Here is a 21,926-nt window from a genome sequence, read left to right as displayed (position 1 = left end):
TCGTATTGTCTTTTTCCCTCTTTCATGCGTGTGACAAAAATTTATATATATGCATTATTATTATTACGTTTCCTCTCGTATTTTTTTTATTTTCTCGATCATATGCTCATTCTGTCTCTTTCTAATTTCTCGTTCATTATATATCGCTCAGCTTCATGCTTCACACATAGCAGTTACACATGTGGCGTCTCTCTCTCTCTCTTTCTCTCTCTCTCTCTCTGTCTCTCCCTCTGTCTGTCTCTGTTTATTTGCATGGTATAATATTCTTTCATTCGCTCATGTCACTTTTATTTTTTTGGTTCTCGTTTCTCTATATGAAAATAAGTTTTTTATATGTATGCATTTTATTCTATAATAAGTATAAAATATTTGTCTCTATTTCTCTCTGTTTTGTAATAATAAATATAATACCTATACAATACAATTTATATATTTTTTTTATATTTAGAATAAGAATAATCTTTATGAAAATTGATTACAATTTACAACCCACAAGACACAAAGACGTCTAAAAGACGACTAAAACTGGACATATTTTCGTCAAAGACGTCTTTTAGTTAGAGACAATAGTCGACGAAAAGTCGACTAAAAATCGGCTCATGACCCGAATTTAGTCACTAATCTGTCAAACCAAAGGATGACTAAAAGATGACTAAAAGACGACTAAATCTGTACATTTTCGTCTTTAAGACATCTTTTTATTAGGTTTTTAAAGACTTAAGACATTTTTTAGTCGTCTTTACTTTAAGACATCTTTTAGTCGTCTTTTAGACATAATTTAATCGACTTTTAATCGTTTTTTCGTCGATTATATTATTAGACTAAAAGACGTCTTAATTTGAATAGAAATATGTCGAGTTTTAGTCATTTTTGAAACTGCTTTGTACTATATGGATATTAAGTTAGGATAGATAGGTAGATAGATATTAAAAAATATTACATTATTTTTAAAATTTATAAATAAAATTTTATTATAATAAAAAATTGTTTATATCTCTTACATGAACATTATGCTATAATTTCTTTATTATATGTACGCACTATTTATAAATACTATAATACATCTTTTATTTCTCATCTTTACTTCTCTTTTATTTCTACATTGAATGCATTTATTAATTAAATAATAATGCCGACCCTATATTAATTTAATTCAAAATATATCAAAAAACATTTATCACAATGCAATATGCAGTCACTGTCAAATATGATTTACTTAAAACTATATTCCTTCCAATTTAAAGAAAAATATATCACAAAACAAAAATAGAAAAACTATTATTCAATATATTTATAATTTAAGTATCTGTAATAAATTACAATTTCATTTATAAATGCGTGTGCATGCGCGCACATGTGTATGTAGAAAATCGATTAGAAATATATATATATGAGCGATATATTTGTAAAAACCAATTCTGACCTATTACAGGTCAAATCTGAAAAAAATTGTGTATCTTTTTTTGTCGGTGCGTTTCACGGATATAATAGTAATATTACAATTAATCAATTCATACATAGAGTTTAAGCAATTAAACGTATTTAATTTTATACATATAATAATATGTATTATATTAAAAAAAAAGTGCTATAATTAATTGATCATTATATATATACATATATAACAGTGTAGCTCGGTCATTTGTTACTTGCACAAAAGACGTATTTTAGATGTAGTTTACATATTGTTAAAAATACTTATAAAAACAAATAAAATATCGATATTATAATAACTATTTATCTACAGAAATAATGTTTTATATAAAAACATAACCGATGCGGACTCTGTTGCCCAAGGATGACAGTCCCAGCACCCATCGGCTTGTTTTAGAAAACATTATTACTGTCGATAAAATTATTATGAAAATATCGATATTTATAATGTTATTATATTCTGTATCGCTCATTTCTAATATGTGTATGTTTGTGGACATGTATTGCCGCTCGTCCTTGATACATAACATTTGTATGTATGTGTATATTATAAAATCTACAACCAAAGAGAAGATAGATGTATATACTTTATATGTATCTTCTCTCTGTTTACAACTGCGGGCATTGCAATTAAATATGTGCGTGTGTACATACATCCTCCAATCTAAAAAGTAATCGAATACGCAATTGCGGGCGCCGCAATCTAACATTTATTTCTTCATATTTTATTCCATGTATAAAGAAATATGTGTATTATATACACGTATTTATTTATACATGGAATAAAATATGAAGAAATATTTTAATATTTAATTTTAATATTATTTAATTATATCTATAATAACACATAGTGTAATTAGATAAAAACCAGACATATTAAAATCAGTGTAATGCAAAAATAAACATATTTTGTATAGAATTTTTTACCATAAACAAATCATTATAAAGAAATTAGAAATTAAGCTTTCTTGAAATAAACATAAACAAATATCGTTAACGTATCACTTTGTTATCTCATTTGTTATTTACCATTAAACTATATGGCATAGTCTAAAATATTTTGTGAAGTTCTGAGTTCAAAGATTTACAGAAACAATGTGTAGATACTAAAATAAATTGCACAATATTAAGTCTGGCTTCATATGTCTAAAAACTTTAAATATAGTAAATAAAAAAAAATAAAAGAATTTACTCATTTATCTATTGTGCCCTGTAATTTCTAATTAATGTTATAAAGAAAAATATTTCACAATAAAAAAAACATTGCAATTTCGTAAACAAAACAATTATGATTCGAAAGGAATTGAAAAGGCGTTTTCCTTTCGAAAAACTAGCAAAAAATCGGCCTATTGTACGTGTGACTGTGTGCTTCTTTGTATATACATATATACATACTATATCAATATTCCTCCTTTTTCGTCAATGTCCCTTATGATGAAAAGGTCCCTTTTTTTCATATTCATTATAATTCTGCGTTTTTCTCTCGTTCATTGTTATATTAGGGCTGCAGCTTTCCATCTATAAAAATACAAATTTTATTAAAACCACATTATCACGATATGTACAAAAATATTAATTTTTTTTCATAAATCTTGCGCGCATACCTTAAAACTCCAAGCAAGAAATAGTTGTATTATAGAAACTTCTTTAATTCATAACGATGTCTATCGCTTCCTCTTCTTAACCATTCGCAGAATTTCGCCTTTAAACTGTACATGTCACTTTTACTGTACATGTTTAGAATAGCGTCTGAAAAATTAATATCACGATGAAACACACATATAGGACAAAAACAACTTTTTCAAGAAAATCACAAAATATATGCACATACCTATGATAATATTCGCAAAGACAGTGCTTTTTATTCCCACCGTCTGATGCTGGCCTTCCCAGGTTAACTATTTCGCTAGCTCATTACTTAGAGTTGTAACTAAACAGTTGCGAAGGTGATTTTCTGCCGATTTGCCGTCCATACTGCGAATTCTTTTTTGCTACAATAAATGTAATTTCAAAAATATTAAAATATGCATTTTTTAATAGAAAAATAATACAAATACAATTATACAAATACAATTATACAAATTATTTATGTTGTACTTACAAATTGTTTTTGTAAATCCTCATCTTTTTCCATCTGCCTTAGATTTTAATGGAAATAGAGGTAACAAATCCGGAGAAGAATGCGCTAACGGCATTTCCTCATCGTGGAAAGCTAAGATAGTATCCAACTTTCTCATGACATTATCCAATTTGCCGTTGATCATTTGCAAACTTTTCTTGCTGCAAAAATCTTGATTCAGTAGAACAATGGTCACCTTAAAAAATACAAACTAAAAGTTACACGAGATAATTAAAAAAATATATGTATTATAAAACAGTAAAAAATGAAAAGAATGTTGCCCACGATGTCTTGCCCACGATATCTTTATCGGAAAGAAGGAGAGGCAACGTTCGGGAAGAAGCATTCGGGAAGAAGAAGGTAACAATTGAAGAGAGAAGTTCAATTGTTTTCTATAATATCTTTCGCCGCTTAAAGCGGTTAGGCCGGGTCTACAATAGGTAATTTAAGCCGTAAGCCTTAAGAGATTGACCAATCACAGTCAAGTATGAAGAGAATACTCGATTGTGATTGGTCAATTTCTTAAAGCTTAGGACTTAAATTATCTATTGTAGACCCGGCCTTACGCTTTCATTAAATGTTAAGGCTGCGATCCCAATAAATGCGTCCAAATGCGTAACGTCACAGATAAATCAATGTAAACTTTTCTTTTCTTGACGCTTTTTCTCGCGCAGAAAGAATTTTCGCAGAAAGGTTTTTCATTTCAGAACTGTATAGTAAATACACTTCCCAGATAGCACAGTGAATTCTAACAGTAATCTTTAAGTTTTCTCTTTTTTAAATTGTAATTCTTTAGGAATTCATAGATGAATACAATAAGAATGATTGTGGAAGTTACATGCACCATGATTGAATTCTTGAGAACTTCTTAAAGTATTCATATAGTATTCATATAGTCCCCAATAGCCAAGTCTGCTAAAGCAGATCTTGTCAGGGAATCTGTTAGAAATTGTTGTCGACAGAAAGATTACAGAATCGATGCAGGTTCTGATATATCATGTGATGTCAGCAGAATGTCAACAGAAATATAACAAAGCTTGTTAACATAATCAGTTACCAGATTGGCAGCAAAAATCGAACAGATTCTGCCGGCATAACTTAGTGGCAGATTGGTGGCAGAAATTGAACAGAATCTGTGCGATGCAATTTGACAACAGATTGTCGGCAAAAATCGAGCAGGATCTGCGCATACAATCTCTGATAGCAGATTGATGGCAGAAACGGAACAGGGTTTGCATGATTCGATAATTCCTTCACTTACCGCTACGCGAGCTGTACTTTCTCGTAATTGAATTTCTGTCAGAAATATATATAAAGTCGCGAATATGAATAAAAGACTAAAAATGTAGTAATTATTTTAATTTCTATCACTTTAATTTCTGATATCTGATACAAGCAAATGAGAGTCAGAATATTAAACTGATTGAAATCAATATGATAAATGAAAAATTATTCATGTACTGCCTATTTGAGGCATAAAGCAAGAATTTAATTCTAAATATAATAAATTAGTCTCAAGTCAATTCATCTCAAGTTTTACAAGTTACATTTACTTTTATCATTTACTTTATTATTAATTTAATTAAATTGAATTAGTTCTTCGCTATATGAGATATATCTACGATATAACATATTACATATATGTCATTTTCTAAGAAAATTCTAATTAACTTGCCGATAAATATTGTTATTTAGCACCTGTAATAATCAATTGTGTTGCATTTATATAACATTAATAAAAGTAAGCGCAAATCTTGTGAAGTTTCTGCTGTCAATTTGTTATCATGCGCAGATTCTGCTCGGTTTCTGCTGACAATCTAACATCAAATTGCATGCGCAGATCCTGCTCGATTTCTGCCGACAATCTGATATCCGATTCTGTGAGCAGGTTCTGCTAGCAGATTAGAAGCAGAATGAGGACGCAGTAGATGTCATTCTGCTGACATGGTTTGATCAAATCTGTTGCCAGTCTGTCGACATACTGCTTACATTTTGCTTATTGGGGTATTCATATAATATTCATATAGTATTCATATAGTATTCATATAGTATTTTTCCATTTCCATAAATGTAAACTTTATGAATTCAATGGAAATAGTATTTGGAACACTGAAAGAATATACTAAATCTAAAAAAATAATTGATTTCAATATTTGCAAAAAAATATTTATTTATATTAAGCCAAAATATATTTGAATCATTAAAATATACATGTATATTTTGCTGATTCAAATATATTTTTGCTTAATATAAATAAATATTTTCTTGTAAATATTGAAATCAATTATTTAAATAAATATTTTCTTATAAATATTGAATCAATTATTTTTTTAGATTTAGTATATTTTTTCAGTAAACATAAGGCATTTTGTAGGAAAAATTAATACACAATATTATTAATATTTAACTTCTTTTTAATATAACTTCTTATTTAAAATTAAATGTATGTGCATACAATATATATTATATTTTTATATGCATATATAATTAAAAAAAGTAAATATATATGTAATATAATAAACAACTTATATTAAACGCTGTAATTTAATTAATGCATATAAATACAACTTACTTTTATTTTCTATAGTAGTTGGTTATTCTTCAGTTTCGTCTAAAACTTTTATTGTGATACGTGAGTGACTTTGATAAATCTGTAATAAAATATATGTATGAAATTATATAACATTATATTATACATTAGAAAGACTAAAGGAATAAGACATTCTATATAAAAGTAATATATAAAAGTAATATGTGAAAATATAATAGAAGTTTGTATTCATATAATCAGAAATCGCCTGTTGAAAGAACATGAACTACATACAGACAAATATTTATCCAAATTTATCAATAGATAGAGATTTTGATTGACTCTGTTGGCAAACCAACTAAAACAGCTTGTTTACTGAATAAACAACAAAAATAAAGACTGCATGCGTTTATTTCGAGGTTAGATAGTAGGAATATATTTAGTTCAACTAATACCTACCATTCAATAACACCCAATTATTAATATAATTATGTAGCACTGTACTTTTGTAGTCTGATATAATATATATAAATATATTACCACCTTTTTATTGCAAAATACATGTAGCACACTGCACACTGCACAAAATTACAAGATAAAGTCCGAACCGAACACACACAGTCTCGCGCATGCGTGGAAAAATAACAAGTAATTCCTTATAAATTCTCAAAGTATTCATAGTACTGTCGCAAAGTATTCATTAAAATGAATTTATAAAGAATATTTCAAGACGAACTGATCATGAATAATTCTTCAAGAATTCTTCAGATATTCATTTTTCTAATTCTACAAGTATTCTTCTTTAAAATGATTTCCCTATGAACTTATGTTCACCTTTGTGCTATCTGGGTTGAACGATTGCTTGCTGTGGAAAATCCGTGGAAATAAATATATTATTTGCTAGAAATTATCGTTTATTCTACTTCTATCTACATATTTTAGACATAATTACTATACTTACCTCAATCCAACTTTATGTTTCGCAATGCATTACCCACAGGGCCACAGGGCACAAAATACTAAAAGACGACGAAAAGATGACTTTTTTAAATTGACTTTTGGACATGGCAAAAAGACGTCTTATAGATGTCTTTTCGACATGTTGAAAAAGACGACTAAAACATGACATCTTTTCGTCGTCTTTTTTAAATCATTTTTAGACGTACAAATTCTAGACTTAAAAAAGTTGACGAAAGGACGCCTTATTTTAGTCGTCTTTTTGGAACAACGAAAAGGACGACTAAACGACATCTTCTCAGCTTTGTCGAAAAGACGACTAAAACATGATGTCTTTTCGTCGTCTTTTTAAGTTATCTTTTTGAACGTACAAATTCTAGACTTTAAAAGGTCGACGAAAGGACATCTTGTTTTAGTCGTCTTTTCGACATGATGAAAAGACATCTATAAGACGTCTTTTTCGCCATGTCCAAAAGTCGACTTAGAAGAGATATCTTTTCGTCGTCTTTTAGTATTTTGTGCCCTGTGGGTTCTTTTTTTTCTCTTTAAACCTAGTAATGGCTAAATTTCACTTTAAATTTCATTTTATTTAAGATAGAAATCTAATACAATGACAGAATTGCAGCATGTTTTATTTTAATTAAATCTGAACTTCTAAAATTTTCTTTGATTCTTCATATGTGAAACAAAATTTTATTTTATAATAAATAATAATGCAATAATAATGAAATCTATAATAGTAAATATGTAATGATAAAAACTTAATTAAATCAATAATTTTGACGTATAATATGTAGTAATATACCGGATGGCAATTAATAAATGATTTAGTAGTACAAAAGTGTAGTTGGCCTAGAAGTGCTAAAAATGCATATATATTTTTTGCAGAAATATAAATAAATTTTACAAAAAGATGTGAAATTCTTTCAAAAAAAACCTTACAAAGGTAAAAAAAATACGCCAAGTACATAAAAAATATTCCACCTTGTATGCAACAAAACGTTTAATAAAAAAATACTCTTATAATAAATAATTTATAAAAATTTTCCCTCAAAAAATATATATAATAATTTTCCTAAATGTATAATTTTCCTAAAAAATCACAACTAAATATAAAATTAATGATTAATAGCCAAGTACATTGAAGCAATTGATAGGGATTTGTAATTTGAAATATTTGTCACAAATTCAATCTTGCATTTATATATTAGATTCTCGACAAAATAAAAATGATTTTCAAAATAAGTTCCAAGTAAATTTGGAACTAAAAAAATTAGGACCAAAATAACTTACAAAAACTTGGCGTGCTCGGGTCGTATTATAATTCACATATTTCTATAATTGAAATTAATTACAGGTATATAATTCACAAATTTTGTAAAATTATATGTAATATAATGTATAATTTTCTCTTTATATAATATAATTATTATTTAATTTAATAGAATGAATACGCCGTGTACGCGGTTCAATCGCATTTTAACTCCGTTAAAAAAAGAAATGAAAAATATATCGATATCGATATTAAAGCGCGCGAGAAAGGGTTAAAGACGTGTATAGAGACAGCGCGATATGCCGTGCGATATATAACTGTTTCGCTCGCACTCTCTCGTTCGAGCGCCGAGCGAGAGAAACGGCTATCGGACATCTCTAACTCGGTATCACGTCTTATAGTGTTTTCTCTCTCGCTCTTGTGGCGTGCGCGAAGGACGGAACATCGGAATGCCCCCCACTACTTTATCCCCACTTTCTCTCCCACTGCCCGGCTCGCGTATATGCGCGCTTCGCTTGTGTGAGTGTGACGTCAGTGAACGTCAACACAAGCATAGCGGGACACCATTCTTGCCGGTGAGTGTACATGTCCACAGGAAATTTCTCGTACAGAAATATTGTCATTCTAAACAAAAAGAAATTTTATTTAAATAAAATCATTTATTTAATTCAACATAATTATAAACATAAATATATTATTTATTATTATTATAAATATATTATTTGTACTTTTTAAGTGTTTCCAAACTTGTAATTTAGCGAGGAATGCTCTCACAGAGCTTGTTGGTCCATTCACAATATAATTATACGAACTACTGTAACAAGCTACATCGATATCTGATGGACACATATTCTTCATAGTTTTAAAATCTAAATTAATTTCAGCCATCAAGCCACCTATTATTTTTGACTTAAGAAATGCTAAACCGACATAATAACCCAACATAATGGTTTCTTCGACCGTCAAGTATCCTTCGACATATCCACAAACCAATTCGCCAATGGAATGACCCATTATAACATCAGGAATGATATCAATACTTATTAAGAGATCAATTATTCTGATCTGTAATATATGTAATTTTTTTATATATTTCAACACTTTTTATTTTTCTTTTAAATAAAATAATACTATAAAATATTACAAATTTAATTTTCTGCATACAATTATGTAAGATATATGAGGTTCTTTTCAACTTTAATTTTTTTACAAGAATTTTGAGTTTTTTATAAAATACTGATCTTTAAAGATACGACGCTTTATCAGATAATACAAAAAAGTTCCACAATATATAAACGATATATTTTTGTTTATATCTGTAATCCAATAAGACCTACAAATAAGTTGACTACATTATCGAAAATATATTTGTCTTTATTTATTAGAATATCTGACAAATATATTATAAGGTTTCAAAACAGTATCGCATTTTTGGATTGCTTTAGCGAATACTGGAAATTCCATTAAAACTCGATGTATATGTATCAATATTTAAAAGGATATAATTATATTACATATGTTGTTGATAAATTATTTTAAATAATGTAATATTTTTAAATTATTATTTAGCTCGTCAGAAATTTAAACAAATTAAGACAAAACAAAAGGCAATTACGAGCAATCACAAGATGTTGAGTGTGTAAATGTAAATTTAATATATATTTGAGTAAACGTTTCAGTTCTTTCTTTGAACCATCTTCAACACAAAATACAATTTAAAAATTATAACTAATACATATATTATCGATCGGTCGTTACAAAATTATAAAAAACGGTCAAAAAACTAAGTGATGGCGATAAATCCATTGTATGTCAATATATGATAAAAAATCTAATATGTGTATATAACATCTAAACTCGAGTTTCAAACTAATTACAGTATTGGCTAAACTAATTACAGTATCTGCTGATTCATCCTCGAACTTATCCCTCGTTGTTTAGCAAGGAAAGTTGATGATGTCCAGATCCTTGACAACAGTTATTAAATAGAACACTACATTCGATCAACCGGGTATAAATACAATAAAATAATAAAAAATCAAAATGTATAAATTTATAACGTACCAACGCGTAAACGCAGATATATTTGTTGAAATAAAGTTATTACGTATAAAGGCTGACGAACAATACACTCGCATAGGTCGTTCTCTTGTCTTATATACACAGACGTATGTCATTTGTTATTATGTTTTTTTGATAACTTGTCTATCGCTGTAACGTATATTTCGTTTAAATTCTCAGTATCCGTCTGCAAATTGATAGTATTATCCTGTTTTTTAATATGTATCATTTCTGAAACAAGACGTTTGTAATAAGACTTTTCTTTGTCAAGAATCCTAATTTTGTCCCAATCAAATGCATAGTTATAATCCAAGCAATGGTCCGTTATGACAAATTGTCCTTTCGTTTTCATGTTAAGGTTTCTGCGATGCTCCGAGATTCTCGTTTTTAATTTGCGTTTTGTTTGCCCAATGTACATTGCCTCACAATTTAAACAATTGATTCCGTAAACAACATTATTGTTGTCTAATTTTGGTATGGGGTCTTTGTGTGTTTTTATAAAAATGTTAAGTTTATTCTCACTAAAAAATGCTACTTTTATATTAGTGTTTCGAGTAATTTTATTGAATTTGTCGCTGATGTTTGAGTAAAAAGGAAGTACAAAATATGAAGCATTCTCCCCACTGTCTTGATCTTGTTTCGCTTGATTTGAGGAGTTATTTTTATTTTTCTTGATTAGATATTTAACTTGTTGATTGATCACTTTGAAAATAGTTATTAGTGGATAGCTATTTCTCAATAATGTATCAACAATAAATTCTATATTTTTCTTGTGAAAAACTGGGTCAGACAGTAGAAAGGCCTTGTCAATCAAACTAATAATAGTTCTCCTTTTTTGATTCATTGGATGTTGAGAATGAAAATTAAGATATCTTCCTGAGAATGATTTTTTGTGGAACCAATCACAATATATTCTGTTGTTCACTACGATCATTGTGACATCTAAAAAATTCAAGCAATTATTAACTCCAATTTCTACACTGAATTGTATTCGAGGATGAAATGAATTAAAAATGTCTAGTGTGTTATTAATTTCGTCTTCCGGTAACGACATAGCTACGTCATCCACGTATCTAAAATAAAAAGCGGGGCGATATGACAGTGAGTTAAGTGCTTTCTTTTCTAGATCCCGTAAAAATATATCGGCTACCACAGGAGACAGTGGGGAACCCATTAGTATACCATGTGTTTGTTCATAAATTTTGTTATTGAATTTAAAGAATGTCGACCTTAGAACGAATCTGACCGCTAGCATAAATTCATTCTTTGTGACGTCACAACTATGGGAAATATCATCCCATATGTGTTCAATGCAAACTAAAGCTTCCTCTATTGGAATGTTAGTAAAAAATGAGATAACATCTAAGGAAATGAGTTGGAAATTATTACCGATATATATATTTGGAAGTCTGTCAATTAAATCAGGATTCTTGACAAAGAAAAGTCTTATTACAAACGTCTTGTTTCAGAAATGATACATATTAAAAAAACAGGATAATACTATCAATTTGTAGACGGATACTGAGAATTTAAACGAAATATACATTACAGCGATAGACAAGTTATCAAAAAAACATAATAACAAATGACATACGTCTGTGTATATAAGACAAGAGAACGACCTATGCGAGTGTATTGTTCGTCAGCCTTTATACGTAATAACTTTATTTTAACAAATATATCTGCGTTTACGTGTTGGTACGTTATAAATTTATACATTTTGATTTTTTATTATTTTATTGTATTTATACCCGGTTGATCGAATGTAGTGTTCTATTTAATAACTGTTGTCAAGGATCTGGACATCATCAACTTTCCTTGCTAAACAATGAGGGATAAGTTCGAGGATGAATCAGCAGATACTGTAATTAGTTTAGCCAATACTGTAATTAGTTTGAAACTCGAGTTTAGATGTTATATACACATATTAGATTTTTTGTCATATATTGACATACAATGGATTTATCGCCATCACTTAGTTTTTTGACCGTTTTTTATAATTTTGTAACGACCGATCGATAATATATGTATTAGTTATAATTTTTAAATTGTATTTTGTGTTGAAGATGGTTCAAAGAAAGAACCGAAACGTTCACTCAAATATATACTAAATTTACATTTACACACTCAACATCTTGTGATTGCTCGTAATTGCTTTTTGTTTTGTCTTAATTTGTAATATTTTTATATAATTTTATATAATTTAATATTTTATATAATTCAAACATAAATGAAAAAAATACATAATTAGAAAGTAGTTAGAAATATAGTTAGAAATCGCTTATCTTTGTTTTACACACGCTTTCTATAGTATCATTATTATTAGGAGTATAACTAAGTTTCTGTCGCTCATAATTAAATGGCTCCAACTGCAAATGTAGTAAAGTTAGGCATTTATCAATAAAATTGAGTGCACAAAGATTCATTTTTTGTGAAAGAGATATTTTTGAATCGATTTAAAATTAAATGTAATGAATTGTTTTTTCAACATGTACTTCTTTACTACTATGATTTAAATAAAACTGCAGCTGAAGCTCATCGATTGATTTCTGAAACAGTCACGGCTGATCACTACCAACAACAATATTATACCGATTGAATGATAAATTGATGCGAAAAAGGCCAGTGATCGACGTAAAGTGATTCTTTTGCATGACGCGCGATCTCATGTTGCAAGAATTATAAAAGAACTATTGGAGCTTAAATTCGAAGTTTTCTCGCACCAGTTCTTATTCTCCAGACTTGGCCCTATCGGATTATTATTTTCCGATCAATGCAACACGTGCTCGCCGATACACACTTCTCCAATTACGAAGAAGTCCAAAAATGCATCGATCAATGGATTGCTTCAAAAAACAAGTCATTCTATTGTTGTGGAATCCAACTTTTGCAAAAAAGATGAGAAAAAGTCATAGAAAACAAAAGATTATATTTTGATTAATATATTAATTCATTTTCTTATTGAAATAAATGCATTTTTCAAGTAAAAAAACGATGGGAACTTAGTTATACCTAATATACCTAATATATTGTATATATAGTTATACCTATAGTTTTATATATAATTATACCTAATATATTTTAATTTAGTTCATATCAAAGGATAGATTTTTTACATCTAAATCTAATTTAAACAATTATTTAATAAAAATTTTTTCAAACTGGAAATATATATATATATATATATATATATATATATATATATATTATAGTGGTTAATTTTATTGTATGTAAGAATATATATATATATATATACATATATATATATATGTATATATATACACACACACACATATATATGTGCGCGCGCGCGCGCGCGTGTGTATACATGCAGCGTCCTGCGTAACATTCATTGTATTGTTATTACGAAAGTTCATTATTATATTAAAGACTGTCAATAAACATTGTAATAATATTATTATCAGTATTTTCCGTTATCTGAATAAAATTATCTAGATTTTCATCTAGATGCAATTATTGTATATTATTTTATTTTTTATCTATATATAATTCAAGTGTGTGGTATCTTTATCTGTATCTCAGATAGAAAGAAGTGATATCTTTTATTAAAATATCTAAGATAATGTAATCAGGGTGCACTGAGTACAATTTTTCCAAACCATAGCAATTTACCGGCCGGGGACTCTAATCGGTCAATTTCAAGCGTAATCGACGGAATCAATCCCACAACCTATAGTGTAATACGGATTTAAAAGCGTTTCACTTAATGATCGCGGCACTCGTAAACATGATGTATCTTTGTTTAACTTTTAGCGAACAACAAGGATGATTCTGCGAGCATTGCGATCGTTAAAAACGCAACTATAATTATATTGGTCGATTGACATTGAAATTGTGGACACGGCCTATACGTTATTGTCAAATAAGTACATGCTTATTTTCTGTAATTCTTTGTCTCCAGTGTATTCTTTTTATATATCCTAAATTATTTTAAATATTATCGTAAAAGTTAAATCTTGATAAAATATTTAACTAATTCATCTTTTACCTAATAGATACACTAAAACCGAATTATCTTTATCTTATTTGAGATACATGAATATATGATTTATCTAATCTGTATCTAGATTATATAAATCATTATTTAGATTATTTTAAGTTGTCTAAGCGCAACACTGGTTATTATATTTATGAAATAATAAATAATGCATGCTAGTAATGCAGTAATTCAAATATGTATATATAATGCTATTTTCATGAATTTTGAGCAAATATCGGAAAACAATCGGAAAATAAAGACAAATGTGCTATAAATTAATTTAAAAGATTGCGAGAATATAATTATTACATTCTCTTTATTTCCGTTTCTCTTTTTCTTTTGTTTTTTTTTCATATGAAATTGCGCCATTTGAAGATTACAATAATTTAAATAGTAAAAGAAACGTTGCAAAAATATTTTCAAAAATTCTAAATTATTTATACCATTTTATTTAGGATTGTTAATAATTATGTAATTGTAATATTGTAATATTGTAATTGCTTACAAATTATGTTATATTAATAATAACGTATTATATGAGTGTTTATACGGATACATTTTGTATCTAAGGAGATATGAAATAGAGAGAAAATACAGAAACTAAAAATATAATAATTGCAGTATCGATTATCTTAATAATTTACATCTACGTTGTTGTTAAATATTTTTACGCTGTTAAAACAACGGTCTAATCAAATGTTCTTATCATATTATTGATGTACATGTAACATTAGCAACGTTATGTCACCTTCAACTTGGGATCTATATATAATTAACATATAGAGAATTGTCACAGTTTGCGATCATGGTCGACACTATAGAAAACGTTTTAAGACCTTTTTTCTTAACTTTTTGTTTCCTTGGTTTTGGAATTTTTAGGAAAAGTTCGAGTTATTTAAGATTTTGCTTGAACATCTTTTCTATACTAATTCCGTGGAGTGTTTACGCCTATGCCTTTTATTATATGACGATTTTCCTTGCAACCAAATGTTTATTCAGAGGTTTTTTGAGATTTTTCTTAATAGGGGCAAATTTGTTTATGACAATAATATTTACAATCACCACGATTTGCAAACATGAGGTACACATTTTTTCTTTATGAATATCTTATTATAACTTACTATAATATTTACAGTGAAGTAAATAACACGAAATACGATTATTATTATCTAAATTCAAAATAATTTTTATTATTCGTTATTTTGTTATTAATTATCTGGTAAAATCAAATTATATTTGATAAAATATGAAATAAATAATCTATTTATTTTATTTAATGTGTATATTTATATAATGTGTATAATGTATATAATGCGTAATGTGTATAAAATAATCTTATGTTTCTCAAATATAATTTTATTTTCATTCATTGGATCATCAGAAACCAAAACTACATATATTTAATTAATAGATTTTGTATATTAATATATTTTGTATATATCTTATGTATTTCATATAAATAAGTAGAATATATATTTGATAAGATTTTTATGACACACACACAATATATACACATAGCACACATATATTATATTGTTACTAAATACATTAATATATATTTTATGCACATATCAAGAAAGACATTTATAATATATATTATATATTTTCTTGTTATTGCTATTTCTTAGAAATTCTATATGAGTGTGAGAAATCTCGATCTCATAGATGATACGTTGGATCTGTTTAGAATACCAAAAGAATATTGTAAAATGAAAAATTCGATAAAATGGATATTGATTATATGGTTTATGACAGTTTGCATTGCGTTCATAGGTGTTTCTTTCTAGTACATAAAAAAATTTCAAGATATAAAACTTGCAGTTATTGCTTGCATTGTAGATTATGCTTTCCATCTCAATTCATTGATGGATATAATGATTATATTTCTTTTAAGGTTTGTACAAGTTGTTCCTTTTTTTTAATTATGTAAGCATTATTGAAAAATTTGAATAATTTACTTTTATTAATTTTTAAATGTATATAAATTGTGTGTAAAAGTGCTATTGTAAAAATGTCACAAAAGATGTTATTTTTATAAAATAATATAGTGTGAATTTAATAAGAATTGAAACATGCTCTTAATTTATGACATAAATATAAATAAAACAGTATATAATAAGCAATAAAACAGTATATTTAATAAGCATTTTATATTCTTGAATGTTTTTTTATTTCTTTGAATTACAGATACATTGGTACTGAATTCGATAAAATCAATGGTTGTATTGAACAATTATCAGAGACAGAAAAATGTGGATTGAGAAGCACTTGGAAAAAAATCTCCTGTTAATCGTTACTATGTCCAAAGCAGTAAAAATCGCGAGCATATATTATGGATTTCAATGTAAATTGATATATCTTAAAATGAAAATCAGCAAAATTGGAGAAATTATTTTAACAAAAAAGAGGATAATTTTATTAATGTATAAATATATAAATATGTTGCATCTTAATGTATTATTAATTTTATTAATACAATTTCTATTTAATTTGTGGTAATTTTGTGTATCTATTAAAAAAAATCTGTTTTTTTCTCAAAATTTATATAATTGCAAATTTTCAAATTTTTTTACGTAACGTAAGAATAAACATTATTTTTACTGAGCTTTATGACAAAATAATTATTTCAATGTAAGTAATAAATGTAGATTTTTAATAATCATTGTGATTATATATCTCTGATCGTACTTAATTTTAAATAAATAAACATTATATGCGTACACTTCTTAGAAGAAGTAGATCAGTGATTATATTTTCTTGAAATCTTTTAAATATATTTATCTAATATTATAATATCTTTTAGGCATCTTCATTTGGAACTTTGCCGAATAGCTCGCAATATAAATGATTTTTTTGGAACGCAAATGACCCTACAGACGATATTCCATTTTATTCTTTTGACCACATCAATTTATTTTGAATATCGTATATTATTATGCTTCACTAAAGTTCCTAAGTCAAAAGACAATGAAGACAATAAATTAATATTTGTATATAATAACATATGTTGCAGCATAATAGTAATAAAGTTCGTAACATTCAATTATATTTGCGAAAGCGTTAGCATCAAGGTAAGCTGTAATTTTTAGATAGATTATTAAAAAAATTATTTATTATGATATGTATATGTATACGATTTTGATTTGGTCTGATATTCAATCTTTCCAATAAATAGTATTAAATCTACAGTATCTTAGGAAAGTATTTAAGTTAAAAGAAATAAATACTTTTCATTTTTTAAATAAAAAATCTGAGAATTTTTTCTTTATAACGATTAACAATTTATTCAAATAAATTTGCAATTCTCGAAATTCATATAATTATTATGAATAAAAATATAAATCTTAAATAAAATCAACTTTATCGTAAAATTAATTTTATATTATTTCAGGCGAAGAAAACTATGGACATAATCTATAAATTGACAAACCTTATTTATTTTGACAAGATACGCGAAGATGTAAAATAAATCTTCTAGCCTAAAATCTTTCGATTTTAAACAGCTTTTTATTAATCAATTTTAAATAACAAATATTATAATGCAGATTTGCCAGTTTATTTTTCAATTATTACTTCAGCCGTTAAAATTCGATGGAATGGGTCTGTTTTACTTTGGATACAAGTTCATTTTTAAGGTTAGTTTTTAATATTATTCATATTTATACAAGCAAAATGTAATTTAGAAGTTAGGCTTGTATGTACAAAAATATATAATAGCGATAATTATATATTATTTGATATTTACTTTCAGTTCATCATAGGAATTCTTAGTATTATACTTTTTATGGTTGGAATGGATACTTCTCCTTTATCTCGGGATTTAATTTCTTACGAGAATAATTTAACATGTTTCGAGTAAATAAAAAAATATATAATTCTAAAGAGTACTATATATAATATCTCAGCTTGATATCCGCTTGATATACATTTATAACACATATATAATTCTAAAGAGTACTATATAATATTTCAGCTTGATATACATTTTAATTATTAGAGTGTTAGTTGTAAACGATTTTTGTGCATAATTATATCGATGTTATTATATTATTATATTAGTTATGCATTGTTATATTTATTGATTTATCTTATTAATTTATATTATTTGTTTTTTTATATATATGTTTTAAACAAAAATTTTAATTTATATTATTTGTTTTTTTATATATATGTTTTAAACAAAAATTTTTTTGAATATTTATAAAATACATTTTTTTATTGATTATGTAACATAAGAAAAATCGGTTTTAAGAATTTTATTTAACAAATAAATCTGTGTATGTATCGGTTATGCGAAAACATTGCCTTTTCTATATTATTTTCAATTAATTAAAAACTATTGTTACTTGTTCAACTATCACAATTCTACTATCAAGTCAAATATTGACTAAGGACTATCTTAAGCTACAAGTTGTGTATTAATAATTGGCGCTAATATCGATAATAATATAGTTAACGGTATAAATCAATTACTTAATTACCTATGTGTATATGTTTATGCAATTGAATGATGTATAATGTTAATTGTTAATAGTTAATAATTCATAATTAATAGTTAATAATTAGTTTTACTAATTATTAGTTATTAACTAAATACTAATTATTAACTTATTCTGTCGGCTTGATAAACCTTTTTCAAGAAAAGGTAAAAAGGGAGCTCCAAGTTCATGTACTAATTGCATCTAACTGTTGTCTTGTCTACAAAAATAGTGATATATAAAAATTGCGTCAACTAAGGCGTTACAGAGTGACATGTAGATGGGTCGAAAGATGATCCGAAACATTCATTTTTATTGTATGTAATGTAATATTTATTTTGAAATAAATGAGTAATTATAAAGAAAAAAGTGTTGCTTCTTTCTTGCCAGGGCCGTCTTAACCGCGTGTGCGAAGTGTGTATTGCACACGTCCGGCAGGATATAAAGAGCGGCAAATTTTGCATATATACAAATACAAGTGAGTGATCCTCCTCAAAGAGTGTGATATTGATGTGATAGAACTTGATACGGAAATAAAAAATGTTTCGGTTTTTTTTAAGATAAATTTAATACTTTCGATGTATTGCAATTTATGTTAAAAAATGAATTAACCACAATATTTCCAAATTTAACAATATCTTTTAAGAATTTTATTGACCCTACCTGTAACAATAGCTGCAGGAGAAAGATCTTTTTCTAAGCTTAAACTAATAAAAAGTTATCTGAGATCTTCAACGTGCCAAGAAAGATTCAATTCTTTAACTATTTAAAATATAGAGAATGAAATATTTGAAAACTTAAATATAAAAGACATTATTAAAGAATTTGCTACTAAAAAAATCAGAAAGGTAAATATTGATTTCAATAATTAAATTGATAAGTTCAATTATGTTTGTTTTTCTCGCTTTTTTGTAGTAAGAGTCATATACCTATATATATACAGTATACCTATATATACAGGGTGGCCCATTTTAATTTCCCCAGCCAAATATTTCGGAAAATAATGAAAAATCAAAAAAATGTTTCAGACAAAAGTTGTATGGCTTGGAGGGGGCCATCAGATAGTGGCAATGATTTGACCTTGGAGAGTCATTTCAAGATGACGTAAAGGTAACCTTCAATTTCTTAAATGGAACTCCCTTAAAAAAAACACATAGTTGTTTCAAAGAAAAAATATGTAATTGTTAATTGCAAATTACATATTTTTTCTTAAAAATAACTATGTGTTTTCTTTACACCAATTGATTCCTCTCATTATTTTGTACATAAAAGTATTAAAGCAAGATAATCGAAAAATGAATATTTTACTAGATATTTTACGGTTTATACAAAATTAAGAAATGATTTCAAGCCTCATAACTCGAAAAGTACTCAATGAAGAAATACTTTATTATAGTGTTTTGGAAAGCTCTCGAGATAAGCTACACGAATATGTAATAAAAAATAGGGAGTTCCATTTAAGAAATTGAAGGTTACCTTTACGTCATCTTCAAATGACTCTCCAAGGTCAAATCATTGCCACTATCTGATGGCCCCCTTCAAGCCATACAACTTTTGTCTGAAACATTTTTTTGATTTTTCATTATTTTCCGAAATATTTGGCTGGGGAAATTAAAATGGGCCACCCTGTATATAGTATATACATATATAGTATATATATATATACACCCTGTATATATATTATATACCCTGTATATATATATATATATATACACCCTGTATATATATTATATACCCTGTATATATATATATATATATATATATATATACACCCTGTATATATATTATATACCCTGTATATATACAGGGTGTCCCTGAGCATGTGCTCACTCATTTGTAAAAAGGTAGAGCGCAGTAAATTAAATAAAGAAATCCTATTATATGTAACGATTTTTGTAATAACAATCGAAATATTAATTATTGAAATCGGACGAATGAGAGAAGCGCTCGAGCGCTCGAGCTATAGCACGGCCCACCGTGTCAGACATTGCCTGCCGGCACGCGGCGGGAGGAGGGACAGTGCGCCAAACAATGCCAGAAATGAGACGCGAGATGCGAGTCTTGACGCGATGCAATGAAACGTGAGAATGGCGATAGCGGTAACCACGGGTAGCGGCGCGCTGTCCCTCCTCCCGCTGCGTGCTGGCAGGCAATGTCTGACACGGTGGGCCGTGCTATAGCTCGAGCGCTCGAGCGCTTCTCTCATTCGTCCGATTTCAATAATTAATATTTCGATTGTTATTACAAAAATCGTTACATATAACAGGATTTCTTTATTTAATTTACTGCGCTCTACCTTTTTACAAATGAGTGAGCACATGCTCAGGGACACCCTGTATATATATATATATACACCCTGTATATATATATATATATATATATATATATATATATATACACTCTGTATATATATTATATACCCTGTATATATATATATATATATATATATATATATATATATATATATATATATATACAGGGTGTCCTAGGTATCGTCCGTGAAAAAAAAATTATAAGTAGAGCTCACTAAATTGAATTAAAGTCCTGTAACATTTTGCACAAAACCACGTAAAATTTCGTGGTATTAATTAAAGAAGATTGGCCAATAATTGCGCGATCCGCGTGGTTATTCGGCCATTCCAATGAAAACAGTCCACCGTCCGCCCGAAACATGCGACTGCTCGCGACGGTAAATATCAGGTGGCAGCGAAAAACGAAGTAAAAATAATTCTCATAAACTTGTAAACAACGTATCTAAAAATTTAGCAGTTTTTTTTCGAGTTCTTAACGTTTCTTTTGAATAGTTTTAGAGTTCTATGTAAACATTTGAAATAATTTTGATGATTAAATACAAAAAAATCGAATTTGAAAATATGGTGCATTAAAGTTCACGCATCGCACCAAATCATGTAAAATCAATTATTCTTCGAAGTTGTAGTTTATTTTACAATAGTTCTGCAGTTTTGTGCTAGCAGTAATTATTGAATAAAGTTGCGCCAATAAGTATCGATCTTTAGCCTCCTTGTCGAAATTTTCTTTAAGAAAATGATTTTGACGGACGAAATATGATTTTT

General features: G+C 27.6%; 1 long non-coding RNA gene across 1 annotated transcript; it reads right to left on the bottom strand.

Annotated features, from left to right (window-relative positions):
- Nucleotides 1-2,731: 2,731 nt before the first annotated feature.
- Nucleotides 2,732-3,770, bottom strand: LOC112638081. Its single transcript, XR_003122877.1, has 4 exons — nucleotides 3,536-3,770; nucleotides 3,266-3,425; nucleotides 3,039-3,183; nucleotides 2,732-2,952 (listed from the first exon to the last, which is right to left on the bottom strand). It is a non-coding gene; the product is annotated as an uncharacterized LOC112638081 (long non-coding RNA).
- Between the last annotated feature and the right edge of the window lie 18,156 nt (nucleotides 3,771-21,926).

This window comes from Camponotus floridanus, unplaced genomic scaffold (genome assembly GCF_003227725.1).
Source record: "Camponotus floridanus strain SB8 unplaced genomic scaffold, Cflo_v7.5 scaffold241, whole genome shotgun sequence".
NCBI lineage: Eukaryota > Metazoa > Arthropoda > Insecta > Hymenoptera > Formicidae > Camponotus > Camponotus floridanus.
The sequence above is the reverse complement of the archived record's forward strand: the minus strand, read 5'-3'. Positions and strand labels throughout refer to the sequence as shown.